This window comes from Pongo pygmaeus, chromosome X, assembly GCF_028885625.2.
Source record: "Pongo pygmaeus isolate AG05252 chromosome X, NHGRI_mPonPyg2-v2.0_pri, whole genome shotgun sequence".
Taxonomy (NCBI): domain Eukaryota; kingdom Metazoa; phylum Chordata; class Mammalia; order Primates; family Hominidae; genus Pongo; species Pongo pygmaeus.
This window is the reverse complement of record NC_072396.2, coordinates 71,899,718-71,911,753: the sequence shown is the minus strand read 5'-3', so window position 1 is coordinate 71,911,753 and position 12,036 is coordinate 71,899,718. Positions and strand designations below refer to the sequence as shown.

Here is a 12,036-nt window from a genome sequence, read left to right as displayed (position 1 = left end):
ACTTGAGAGGCTGAGGCAGGAGAGCCACTTGAACCCACGAGGCGGAGGCTGTGATTTTAAAGAACTATTGCAGAGGTCTGAAAAAAATAGATTTATTAGTTAACTTATAAGGAGATTAAAGAGCTTGAAACAAGCATTAAAAAGAAATTTGTGCCTTTATTAGAATGTTGTTAGGCTTTAAATATGCCAATTTTGGTAATCAAATTATTGTTGTTGTTGTTGTTTTATAAGAAATGACACTACAGAACTGCAATACTGGTCCAACACTCTTGTCTTTACTGTTTTTTTAAAAGCAAGAAACAGAATGTGAGTAATCAGAAAGCAGCAGCAGGCATCAGTTAATCCAAGATATCAGCTCTTAGTTTCAAAAGCACTTGCAAAGAAAACCTTTTGGGGAGAAGGAGTGGAGGGGTATGGAAGCACTCCATAATAACTGGAATCCCATTAGTGTGTATGCCAAGTCTCATGGGGCTATTTGTTAAATTTATCCTTTACTTGTTCATGATTTTTCTCTCAAACACAATTTTTTTTGACTTTTTAATCCTCAAAGTATAAAAAGTGTGAAATATAAACAAGCTCTTGCATTGCATACTTGGAAGTGTACAATTAAATAATTATAGAGCTATCTACACACTGATAAATCCATCAAATCTTAGATAATTCGTTAACATACAAAATACCAGGGCACAGAAGGAACTAAAACCCACTTCTTTTGTTACACATACGATTCAAATATTCAATCTAAAAATAATACAATCACTTTCTTTCTCTTCTACATTTGCATGTTGATACACTTATTAAAATATTCCTGTATAATCATGTTTGGTCTTACTATTTCAAGTCAGGTTTAAAACCTCAAAACCAGCCATCCAGACAAAACATAATGAAAAAGATTATCTCTTCTCCACCTCCCTAAACCCAATAACTATGAAGTCATTTTTATGACGTGACTCCAAACACCGGATTGTGACGGCAAATGCTAGGTCCAATTTCTTCATAATCATTTTTAGTGTGGCATACTTGGTAGAACTCTGGCATGGAAGCTAGCATTGATCCTCCAAACCAAACTGCATATGGCTGCATATGGTGTGTAATGACATGTACATCAATAGATTTTGGCTTCAATCTACTGCCACTCAATTCCTTACTTAATTTCAGCCAGGCATCTACATACAGTTATTTTCAAATCTCTTTGCAAGTGATATCCAAAGTCACTGAACGTGGTTGAACCTACAGAGAGGACCGTATTCTTATAGAGAGGCCATCTGACATCAATAGGACAATTCTGAATTACTTCATCTACAGTTTCTGAGATAGGTTATGTAAAGTCTGGATTGGCAAACTCTAGATGAAAAATAAGATTCCAAATCCCAAAAATCTCTCAGAAATAACACCAATGGAAAATTCTTTCTTTGAGATAGCATTGATTCTGGTATACTGCTTAATCCATTTTGACCCATCTGCGTCATACTTGTTAAATTCTTTTACTAAATCTGGGAAGACATAACTATAGTGCTCCTTTATTGTCTTAGCAGTTTCCAGGGATTGTTTTCGAGGGATTCCTATTTCTCAGTCTCTCAGCAGTTGCGGAATAAAATATGTTATATCTCATCCTGGGATTGGAATGTGTTTAATACAGTTGCCAATCAAATACCCTTCAGCCATAACAATGACATGAGTGACACCATCTCCACTGTCTATTACTGTACCTGTAAACGTCCGTCCTCCTACTTGTCTGGAGGTCCAAGATGCAGCTAAGGCAAGAACAGGCTGCACAGCAATGTACAAGCCTGGAACACTGAGGGACTCAAACATTACTTCAGCAGTATATTCCCTGTTTTCTGGAGTATTAAGTCGAGGTTCAGACAAAATAAAATAATGGTCTTCAGTTTCTGCCCTTAAATATTTAGGATGACTTGCTCCATAAACCCTTTTGTCAGGTCCAACTTCAACTATACCATGGTGGATTGGCCACTTTGTTGCATATGTAGGTTTTTTCTACTGCTTCATCACCAGTGAAGAAGTCTCGGTCATCAATACCTTTCATCACCCTCTTTTGAGATTGATCACCCACTTTTGGTGACTCCTTAGTAGCAATACGGGAAAGGATGATCAAATGTGGTTCTATATTTCTGGCATATCCTAGTTTTGTATACCCCATGCTACAGTCCACCACACAGGCCTGCAGCCCTCCCACCATTTCCCTCCTTGCCTGCTTCTGTTGCCGCCGCCGTCTGCTCCATGCTGCTGGGGGACAGAGATTGGTGGTGGGAGACAGGGGCTATCTGACTGACCATACACAGCCTGGCCGCCCTCACCATTCGATAGGCAGCCAGGAAGCCTAAGCAGTAGCAAGAAAGCAGCAAGCTCAGTCGGCAGCCATCACTTCTGCAACCCAGGCAGGCAGGTAGTCCTTTTATTTGGGTATCTATATCTCAAATATTTTTTCTCTGAATGCAGTTGCCTTTTTTATTCTCTTAACTCATTTTGATAAGGAGAAATTCTTAAATTTAATGGAGTCTAATTTATCAATCTTTTCCTTTATGGTTAGTGCTTTTTATATCCTGTTTAAAAAATCTTTGCTCACCTCAAGGTCATGAATGCATCCTCCTGGCTTTTCATTTCCTAGAAGGTGCTTTACCTTTCATATTTAGGTCTATGATCCAACTGAAATTAATGTTTGTATGTGATGCAAGGCAGGAGATAAGAGTCATTGTTTTTCCCATGCAGGCAGCCAATTGCTCCTACCACTTGCTGAAAAGATCGCCCTTTTCTCTACTAAATCACAGCAGCAGCCTTTGCTGTAGTTAGCTGACCTGTGAGTCTGTTTCTGGGTTGCAGTGATGTTTGAGCTGAAACGTGAATGAAGTAAGTGAAGGAGGCAGCCATGGTGCTAAGGGAGACAGAATATTACAGGGCCTAGACTAGGGTGAGGCCTTTTCCTTGGGCAAAAATTTAAGGGGGCACCAAAAACCTCAGGAATTAAGGTAAAGAATATTTTAATGCAATATTAAAACTTCAGAATAAATGTAGAAAATCCATTATAAACAATATATCAAAATTGTACATAAAGGCAGGATGGGTATTACTGAGTTTTCCTTTTGTCTTGGGGAGGTCCCATATGGCTTCACAAGGCACTGATGCATAGAGTGCTGAAGGTGGGATTGGGGAAGCAGCCAGGAAGAAGTGCCTAATCAGCTCTGCCTGAAGTAAGGGAGGTGGACATCAGAAAAAGCTGCCCAGAGGAGGTGACATTTGTCCTGGTCTCAAAAGAAGAGTAGGTGATTTCCAGGCAGTGCCTGGGTTAGGAGGGCATCCCAGGCAGAATACACTGTGAGCTTTGCCAACAGTGGGGAGGGAGAGATGGTGAGAGAAGAGGCTGGAAAGATGAGCAGAAACCAGATGACGAAGGGCCTGTCATTCCAGCCTGAGAAGTACAGGCTTTGTTTTGAAGGTGAAGGGAAGCTATGGATGCTTTTGGTAGTGGAATTAGTACATGTGGTGTTTAGGAAGAGGTTAACCTCAGCAGGCCTCCTCCCTCTGCCGTATCCCTGTCTGCTTGAGAAGTGGAATGGGAATTATTGTCAGAGTGCGACTTCCATGAAGGGGTGAGAGCTCCAGGGGAAGGAGCCCAGAGCCAAGGACCGTGAGGTTTCTACACCAGCCTTTAGTTCCCATGGGGACCTTATCCAGGTCATTGGCTCCTTTAGCTCTTGGCTTTCCAGCTGGATGTGGGACTTCTTCTCCATCCTCTTGGCAGGTGGGCAAACACTTCCATGCTTTCTCTACTTCCATGCCACCTTCCCTGAGAAGTGGGCTCTTCTCACCCCCTGTTGTCCTCTCCCTGCCTACGTGCCGCCTTAGCAGTCATAGTCTTTATGCCATGGAAATTTAAGGCTGAAAGGAGGTTTGTTCACAGACCATCTACGGTAGTGACTCTCAACTCTGCCTATCGATTAGAATCAGTTGGAAAACTTTATAAGTACTGATGCCTGGGTCCCACACCCTGAGACTCTGATGTCTGAGGGATCTGGGCTGCGGCCTGGACATCTGGGGATTTCAAAGCTCCCCAGGAGATTCTAATGTGCAACCAAGGTCAAGGGCCTCTGATCCAGTGTTTCCCAAACATCACCAATAATGCCAATCCCCTGGGATACGTGTTAAACCTACCCATTTTTGGACTCCACCTCAGAAGGGCCAGGAACAGGCTTCTTTCTGACTGGACTTAGGAGTAGAGTTCACAGCAGCTGGGTAACTCCCTTTTCCTTTTCTTCCTCTTCCTCCTCCTCCTTCTCCCACTCCTCTTACTCCCAGCCATGAGCCTCTGAACAAGTTTTGTGTGTTTGTGTGTGTGTGTGGTGCATGCTATGGGTGGAGGAGGTATGGCTAGAGGCCCCTCACAGAGCAGTTTGCCCTGGATTCCATGCTGGCAAGTTTATTGGGCAACAGGCAGATACTCAAAGCTTCAACAAACAAGTGTAGATTAAGCCTCAGCCCTGGGTGACACTGTCCCTTCCCCCTTTTTTAGCAACTGAAACCCTCCCCCCCATGACCTGAGCCAAAACGTAGGAGAAGAGGGTTGAGATAGGGGTTTGCCCCCTCCCGCAATCTAGCTTTTTCCTTCCTGCCTTGGAAAAGACAGTATTGGGCAGATAAGCAAAAGATTGGGTGTGGAGGTGGGTTGGGAATCAGGGACAAGGATGAAGGAAGAGAAGGGGGCCAGGCTAAAGGTGCTGGGTGGGTACTGGGGTGTGGCCCCATAGGGAGACATCAGAGACACAGAGCCAGAGGTACAAGTCCCAGTGACTGAAGCTATAACACATCCCTTTAATATCCTCTGCCACAGAGAACTGCCAAGCATCAACTTGAAGGCTAGCCATAGAAGTCTTTCAAAAATTTTTTGAGTAAATGAATATGTGGAGCTCCAGGGTTAGAAGGACATACTTCAGGGGCAGCTGTTGAGGGGCAGGCTGGTAGAGCTGACACCCCACCCTTTCACCAGAGCTGGTCTGCTTTTTGTTTCGGATATTTTTTTCTGTTAGCTTTCAGTTGAACGTAGGATTTTTATTATTTTTTTTTAGGTATAGAAACCACAGATGTGTTCCAATGTTTTCATGTTACAGATGAAAGGAAACTGAGGCTCAGAAGAGAGAAGAGACTTGCCTTGGTCTCACACAGTCAGTGACAGAACAGGAGCTGGGGCTATGTTTGTCTGAGGCCTAGAATTCAGGCTTCCTGAAACTAAGCATCATTTTCACCAGATCGGGCCTCTCTCACCCAAAACTTCTACTTCTCTATTTCCAGTCTACTTAGATGGCCTGGAGGGGTGGGAAGAAAAAAGGAAGGAGGGAAGAGAAGGAGGGAAGGAGAAGAAAGAAAGGAAAGAAGGAGGGAGGAAGAGAAAAGATGAAAGAAAGAGTTCACTGCTGTGAGGAGAAATAAGCCATTTGTATGTCCTGAAGAAGGGGGAATTTGGTGAGGGTATTAGAGAACCAGGATTTCCTTGAAGACCAGTGTTTCTCTGGGAGAAACTTGGCTAGACTAGAGACCGAAGCAAGGCAAGAGTTAGGGAAAAAATCAAACTTTGTCCTGAAGCACCCCAGGCTGAACTCCATAAGGATTCAGGGTGCGTGGAGATGCCTCTCCTGTGATGTGTTGCAGTCAAGTTCTGACTCTGGCTACAGTATTCACTGGGCATCTGTGAACAAATTGCTAAGCTTCCAGAGCCTCAGTTGTCAAGTGGAGCTGGTACACTGTTCCCTGTTCCCTCCCAGGGCTATTGTGAAACTGACAGAAAATGCAGATTAGGAAAGCCCTTTGATTCTCAAACATCTCTGAGGGTGCTGTGAAATGCACAGCATCCCAGGCCTGTCCCTGGAGCTTCTGAAATGGAATCCAGAAGCAGGTATGTTTAACAGGTATCTCAGGGGATCCATATCATCAGCAATGTTTGGGAAATGCTGGATCAAAAGTCCACAACCCTAGCTGCATATTAGAATTACCTGTGGAGCTTTGAAATCCCTAGAAGCCCAGGCCACAGCCCAGACCAATGACATCAGAGTCTCTGGGGGTGGGACCCAGACATCGGCATTTTTAAAGTTTTCCAGGTGATTCCAATGCATAGGCAGAGTTGGGAGCCACTACCCTAGATGGTCTGTGAACAAACCCCCTTTCAGCCCTAAATTCCATGGCATAGGGACTGTGGCTGCTAAGCCTATGAGTAGGCAGGAGAGGACCCTGGGGCAGGGAGAGGATCTGGCTTCTTTTTGAAGTGCAGAGAGCACTAGGCTTGGAGTCAAGAGGTCCTCAGTCTTATTCCCCCACTTACTAGCACTGTGAGCTTGGGTAAGACACTTCCCTTTTCCAGAGCCGTGGAGTCTTGAGCAGTCAGATTGTGTGTGGTTGAAGGGAGGGGAATTGCCCTATAGAGCTCCAAAGCTTATTATGAGAAACACCTGAGATAAGTCTTAGCAAAGTACTTTACAAAAGTCCAAGAGAAACACTCAAACGTTACTTAGCCCAAAGAAAAGAAGAAAAGAGTAGGGGAGAGAAAAGAGGAAAGAAAGCAAGAGCTCATTGCTCTGTGTGGGCCAATGGAGTTGCTTGTGTGTCCTAAAAGATGGAGAATTTGGGGGCTTTGGGGGCAGGGAGTATTAGAGAAGCAGGGTTTCTTAGACCAACCGTAAGGGCTTATCTTTATCAGGATGCAATTAATTATCTCCATTATTAATAATTCCTCCAACATGGTGGGGGGCGGGGAGCAGGTGGCCTTTTAGATCAATGCATCTAATTTGCCTCCCTAACTCCAGGAAGGAGTGAGACATAAACAGAATACAAAAAATGACCATGATAATGTTCCCTTAAGTTTGTTTTTGGGCTTTGCATAAGCTAAGAGGAGATACTACTTGTGGCTAACTGAAAAGAGGGAAGACAACCCTTCTGTGTCCAGCTAGCCCCCCATAATCCTCACAACAACCCTGCCAGATACACTGTTATCTCCATCTTGCAGATGAGGCAACTGCGACTCAAAGAGGTAAAGGGCTTTATCTGAGATCACACAGCTAAAACGTGAGCAGCACAGAAAATCAGACCAAGACCAATGAGTCTCTAAACCATCAAAACAAATCATAGGAATCTCTTCAACAAATGGTACCAGGAAAACTGGATAACCACATGCAAAACATAAACTTGGCCTCCTACTTCACTGCAGATGCAAATATTAACTCAAAATGGTTCAACGGCCCAAATATAAGATCTATATTGCTTGGTGGCTCACACCTGTAATCCCAACATTTTGGAAGGCCAAGGCAGGAGGAACACTTGAGGCCAGCAGTTTGAGGCCAGCCTGGGCAACATAGTGAGACCCCATCTCTAAAAAAAACCCAGAAACATTACCAGGCATGGTGGCACGCACCTGTAGTCCCAGCTACTCAGGAGGCTGAGCCCAGGAGGTCGAGGCTGTAGTGAGCTGAAATTGCACCACTGCACTCCAGCCTGGGTGACAGAGCAAGACTCTGTTTCAATTAAAAAAAAAAAAAAGAGCTAAAACTATTAGGCGAACACATAGGAGCATATTTTCATGAGCTCAGATTTGGCAAACAATTCTTAGATTTGGCACAAGAAAGCATGAGCAACAAAAGAAAACTATAGGCCAGGCACAGTGGCTCATGCCTGTAATCCCAGCACTTTGAGAGGCTGAGGCAGGCGGATCACAAAGTCAAGAGTTCAAGATCAGCCTGACCAACATAGTGAAACTCCATCTCTAGTAAAAATACAAAAATTAGCCAGGCGTGGTGGCGCACTCCTGTAATCCCAGCTACTCAGGAGGCTGAGGCAGGAGAATCCCTTGAACCTCGGAGGCAGAGGTTGCTGTGAGCCAAGATCACGCCACTGCACTCCAGCCTGGGGGACAGAGCAAGACTCCATCTCAAAAAGAAAAATATATAAATTGCACTTCATCAAAATTAACTTTTGTACATCAAAGGGCACCATTGTGTAAGTGAACAGACAACCTACAGAATGAGAAAATATTTGTGAGTCATACATCTGATAAACATTTAGTATCCAGAACATATATAAAGAACTCTTAAAATTCAACAACAAAAAGTCAAACCAATTCAAAACTACGCAAAGGACTTCAATAGACATTTCTCTAAAGAAGCTATACAAATTCCCAATAAGCACATGAAAAGATGTTCAACATAATAGATCATTAAGGAAATGCAATTCAAAGCCACAGTGAGAGATACAACTCCACACCCACTAGGATGGCTATAATAATAAAAAAGGAAAATAACAAGTGTTGACAAGAGGGAGGAGCCAAGATGGCTGAATAGGAAGAGCTCCGGTCTACAGCTCCCAGCGTGAGCGACGCAGAAAACGGGTGATTTCTGCATTTCCATCTGAGGTACTGGGTTCATCTCACTAGGGAGTGCCAGACAGTGGGCGCAGGTCAGTGGGTGCGCGGCGCACACAATGCACTAGCTGAAGAAGGGCGAGGCATTGCCTCACTCGGGAAGCACAAGGGGTCAGGGAGTTCCCTTTCCTGGTCAAAGAAAGGGGTGACAGATGGCACCTGGAAAATCGGGTCACTCCCACCTGAATACTGCGCTTTTCCGACGGGCTTAAAAAACGGCGCACCAGGAGATTATATCCCGCACCTGGCTCAGAGGGTCCTATGCCCACGGAGTCTCGCTGATTGCTAGCACGGCAGTCTGAGATCAAACCGCAAGGCGGCAGCGAGGCTGGGGGAGGGGCGCCCGCCATTGCCCAGGCTTGCTTAGGTAAACAAAGCAGACAGGAAGCTCGAACTGGGTGGAGCCCACCACAGCTCAAGGGCCTGCCTTCCTCTGTAGGCTCCACCTCTGTGGGCAGGGCACAGACAAGCAAAAATACAGCAGTAACCTCTGCAGACTTAAATGTCCCTGTCTGACAGCTTTGAAGAGAGAAGTGGTTCTCCCAGCACACAGCTGGAGATCTGAGAACGGGCAGACTGCTTCCTCAAGTGGGTCCCTGACCCCTGACCCCCGAGCAGCCTAACTGGGAGGCACCCCCAAGCAGGGGCAGACTGACACCTCACACGGCCAGGTACTCCAACAGACCTGCAGCTGAGGGTCCTGTCTGTTAGAAGGAAAACTAACAAACAGAAAGGACATCCACACCAAAAACCCATCTGTACATCACTATCATCAAAGACGAAAAGTAGATAAAACCACAAAGATGGGGAAAAAACAGAGCAGAAAAACTGGAAACTCTGAAAAGCAGAGCACCTCTCCTCCTCCAAAGGAACACAGTTCCTCACCAGCAACAGAGCAAAGCTGGATGGAGAATGACTTTGACGAGCTGAGAGAAGAAGGCTTCAGATGATCAAATTACTCCGAGCTATGGGAGGATATTCAAACCAAAGGCAAAGAAGTTGAAAACTTTGAAAAAAATTTAGAAGAATGTATAACTAGAATAACCAATACAGAGGAGTGCTTAAAGGAGCTGATGGAGCTGAAAACCAAGGCTCAAGAACTACGTGAAGAATGCAGAAGCCTCAGAAGCCAATGCGATCAACTGGAAGAAAGGGTATCAGTGATGGAAGATGAAATGAATGAAATGAAGCAAGAAGGGAAGTTTAGAGAAAAAAGAATAAAAAGAAATGAGCAAAGCCTCCAAGAAATATGGGACTATGTGAAAAGACCAAATCTACGTCTAATTGGTGTACCTGAAAGTGACGGGGAGAATGGAACCAAGTTGGAAAACACTCTGCAGGATATTATCCAGGAGAACTTCCCCAATCTAGCAAGGCAGGCCAACATTCAGATTCAGGAAACACAGAGAACGCCACAAAGATACTCCTCGAGAAGAGCAACTCCAAGACACATAATTGTCAGATTCACCAAAGTTGAAATGAAGGAAAAAATGTTAAGGGCAGCCAGAGAGGAAGGTCGGGTTACCCTCAAAAGGAAGCCCATCAGACTAACAGCAGATCTCTCGGCAGAAACTCTACAAGCCAGAAGAGAGTGGGGGCCAATATTCAACATTCTTAAAGAAAAGAATTTTCAACCCAGAATTTCATATCCAGCCAAACTAAGCTTCATAAGTGAAGGAGAAATAAAATCCTTTACAGACAAGCAAATGCTGAGAGATTTTGTCACCACCAAGCCTGCCCTAAAAGAGCTCCTGAAGGAAGCACTAAACATGGAAAGGCACAACCGGTATCAGCCACTGCAAAATCACGCCAAAATGTAAAGACCATCGAGACTAGGAAGAAACTGCATCAACTAACGAGCAAGATAACCAGCTAACATCATAATGACAGGATCAAATTCACACATAACAATATTAACTTTAAATGTAAATGGACTAAATGCTCCAATTAAAAGACACAGACTGGCAAATTGGATAAAGAGTCATGACCTATCAGTGTGCTGTATTCAGGAAACCCATCTCACGTGCAGAGACACACATAGGCTCAAAATAAAAGGATGGAGGAAGATCTAGCAAGCAAATGGAAAGCAAAAAAAAGGCAGGGGTTGCAATCCTAGTCTCTGATAAAATAGACTTTAAACCAACAAAGATCAAAAGAGACAAAGAAGGCCATTAAATAATGGTAAAGGGATCAATTCAACAAGAAGAGCTAACTATCTAAATATATATGCACCCAATACAGGAACACCCAGATTCGTAAAGCAAGTCCTGAGTGACCTACACAGAGACTTAGACTCCCACACAATAATAATGGGAGACTTTAACACCCCACTGTCAACATTAGACAGATCAACAAGACAGAAAGTCAACAAGGATACCCAGGAATTGAACTCAGCTCTGCACCAAGCGGACCTAATAGACATCTACAGAACTCTCCACCCCAAATCAACAGAATATACATTTTTTTCAGCACCACACCACACCTATTCCAAAATTGACCACATACTTGGAAGTAAAGCTCTCCTCAGCAAATGTAAAAGAACAGAAATTATAACAAACTATCTCTCAGATCACAGGGCAATCAAGATAGAACTCAGGATTAAGAATCTCACTTAAAACCGCTCAACTACATGGAAACTGAACAACCTGCTCCTGAATAACCACTGGGTACAAATGAAATGAAGGCAGAAATAAAGATGTTCTTTGAAACCAACGAGAACCAAGACACAACATACCAGAATCTCTGGGATGCATTCAAAGCAGTGTGTAGAGGGAAATTTATAGCACTAAATGCCCACAAGAGAAAGCAGGAAAGATCCAAAATTGACACCCTAACATCACAATTAAAAGAACTAGAAAAGCAAGAGCAAACACATTTAAAAGCTAGCAGAAGGCAAGAAATAACTAAAATCAGAGCAGAACTGAAGGAAATAAAGACACAAAAAACCCTTCAAAAAATTAATGAATCCAGGAGCTGGTTTTTTGAAAGGATCAACAAAATTGATAGACCGCTAGCAAGAATAATAAAGAAAAAAAGAGAGAATAATCAAATAGATTCAATAAAAAATGATAAAGGGGATATCACCACTGATCCCACAGAAATACAAACTACCATCAGAGAATATTACAAACACCTCTATGCAAATAAACTAGAAAATCTAGAAGAAATGGATAAATTCCTCGACACATACACTCTCCCAAGACTAAACCAGGAAGAAGTTGAATCTCTGAATAGACCAATAAAAGGAGCTGAAATTGTGGCAATAATCAATAGCTTACCAACCAAAAAGAGTCCAGGACCAGATGGATTCACAGCCGAATTCTACCAGAAGTACAAGGAGGAACTGGTACCATTCCTTCTGAAACTATTCCAATCAATAGAAAAAGAGGGTATCCTCCCTAACTTATTTTATGAGGCCAGCATCATCCTGATACCAAAGCCGGGCAGAGACACAACCAAAAAAGAGAATTTTAGACCAATATCCTTGATGAACATTGATGCAAAAATCCTCAATAAAATACTGGCAAACCGAATCCAGCAGCACATCAAAAAGCTTATCCACCATGATCAAGTGGGCTTCATCCCTGGGATGCAAGGCTGGTTCAATATACGCAAATCAA

General features: G+C 43.6%; 1 pseudogene; it reads right to left on the bottom strand.

The window, feature by feature from the left end:
* Window positions 1–939: 939 nt before the first annotated feature.
* Window positions 940–2,200, bottom strand: LOC129024900 (actin-related protein 3-like; annotated as a pseudogene).
* Window positions 2,201–12,036: the final 9,836 nt, after the last annotated feature.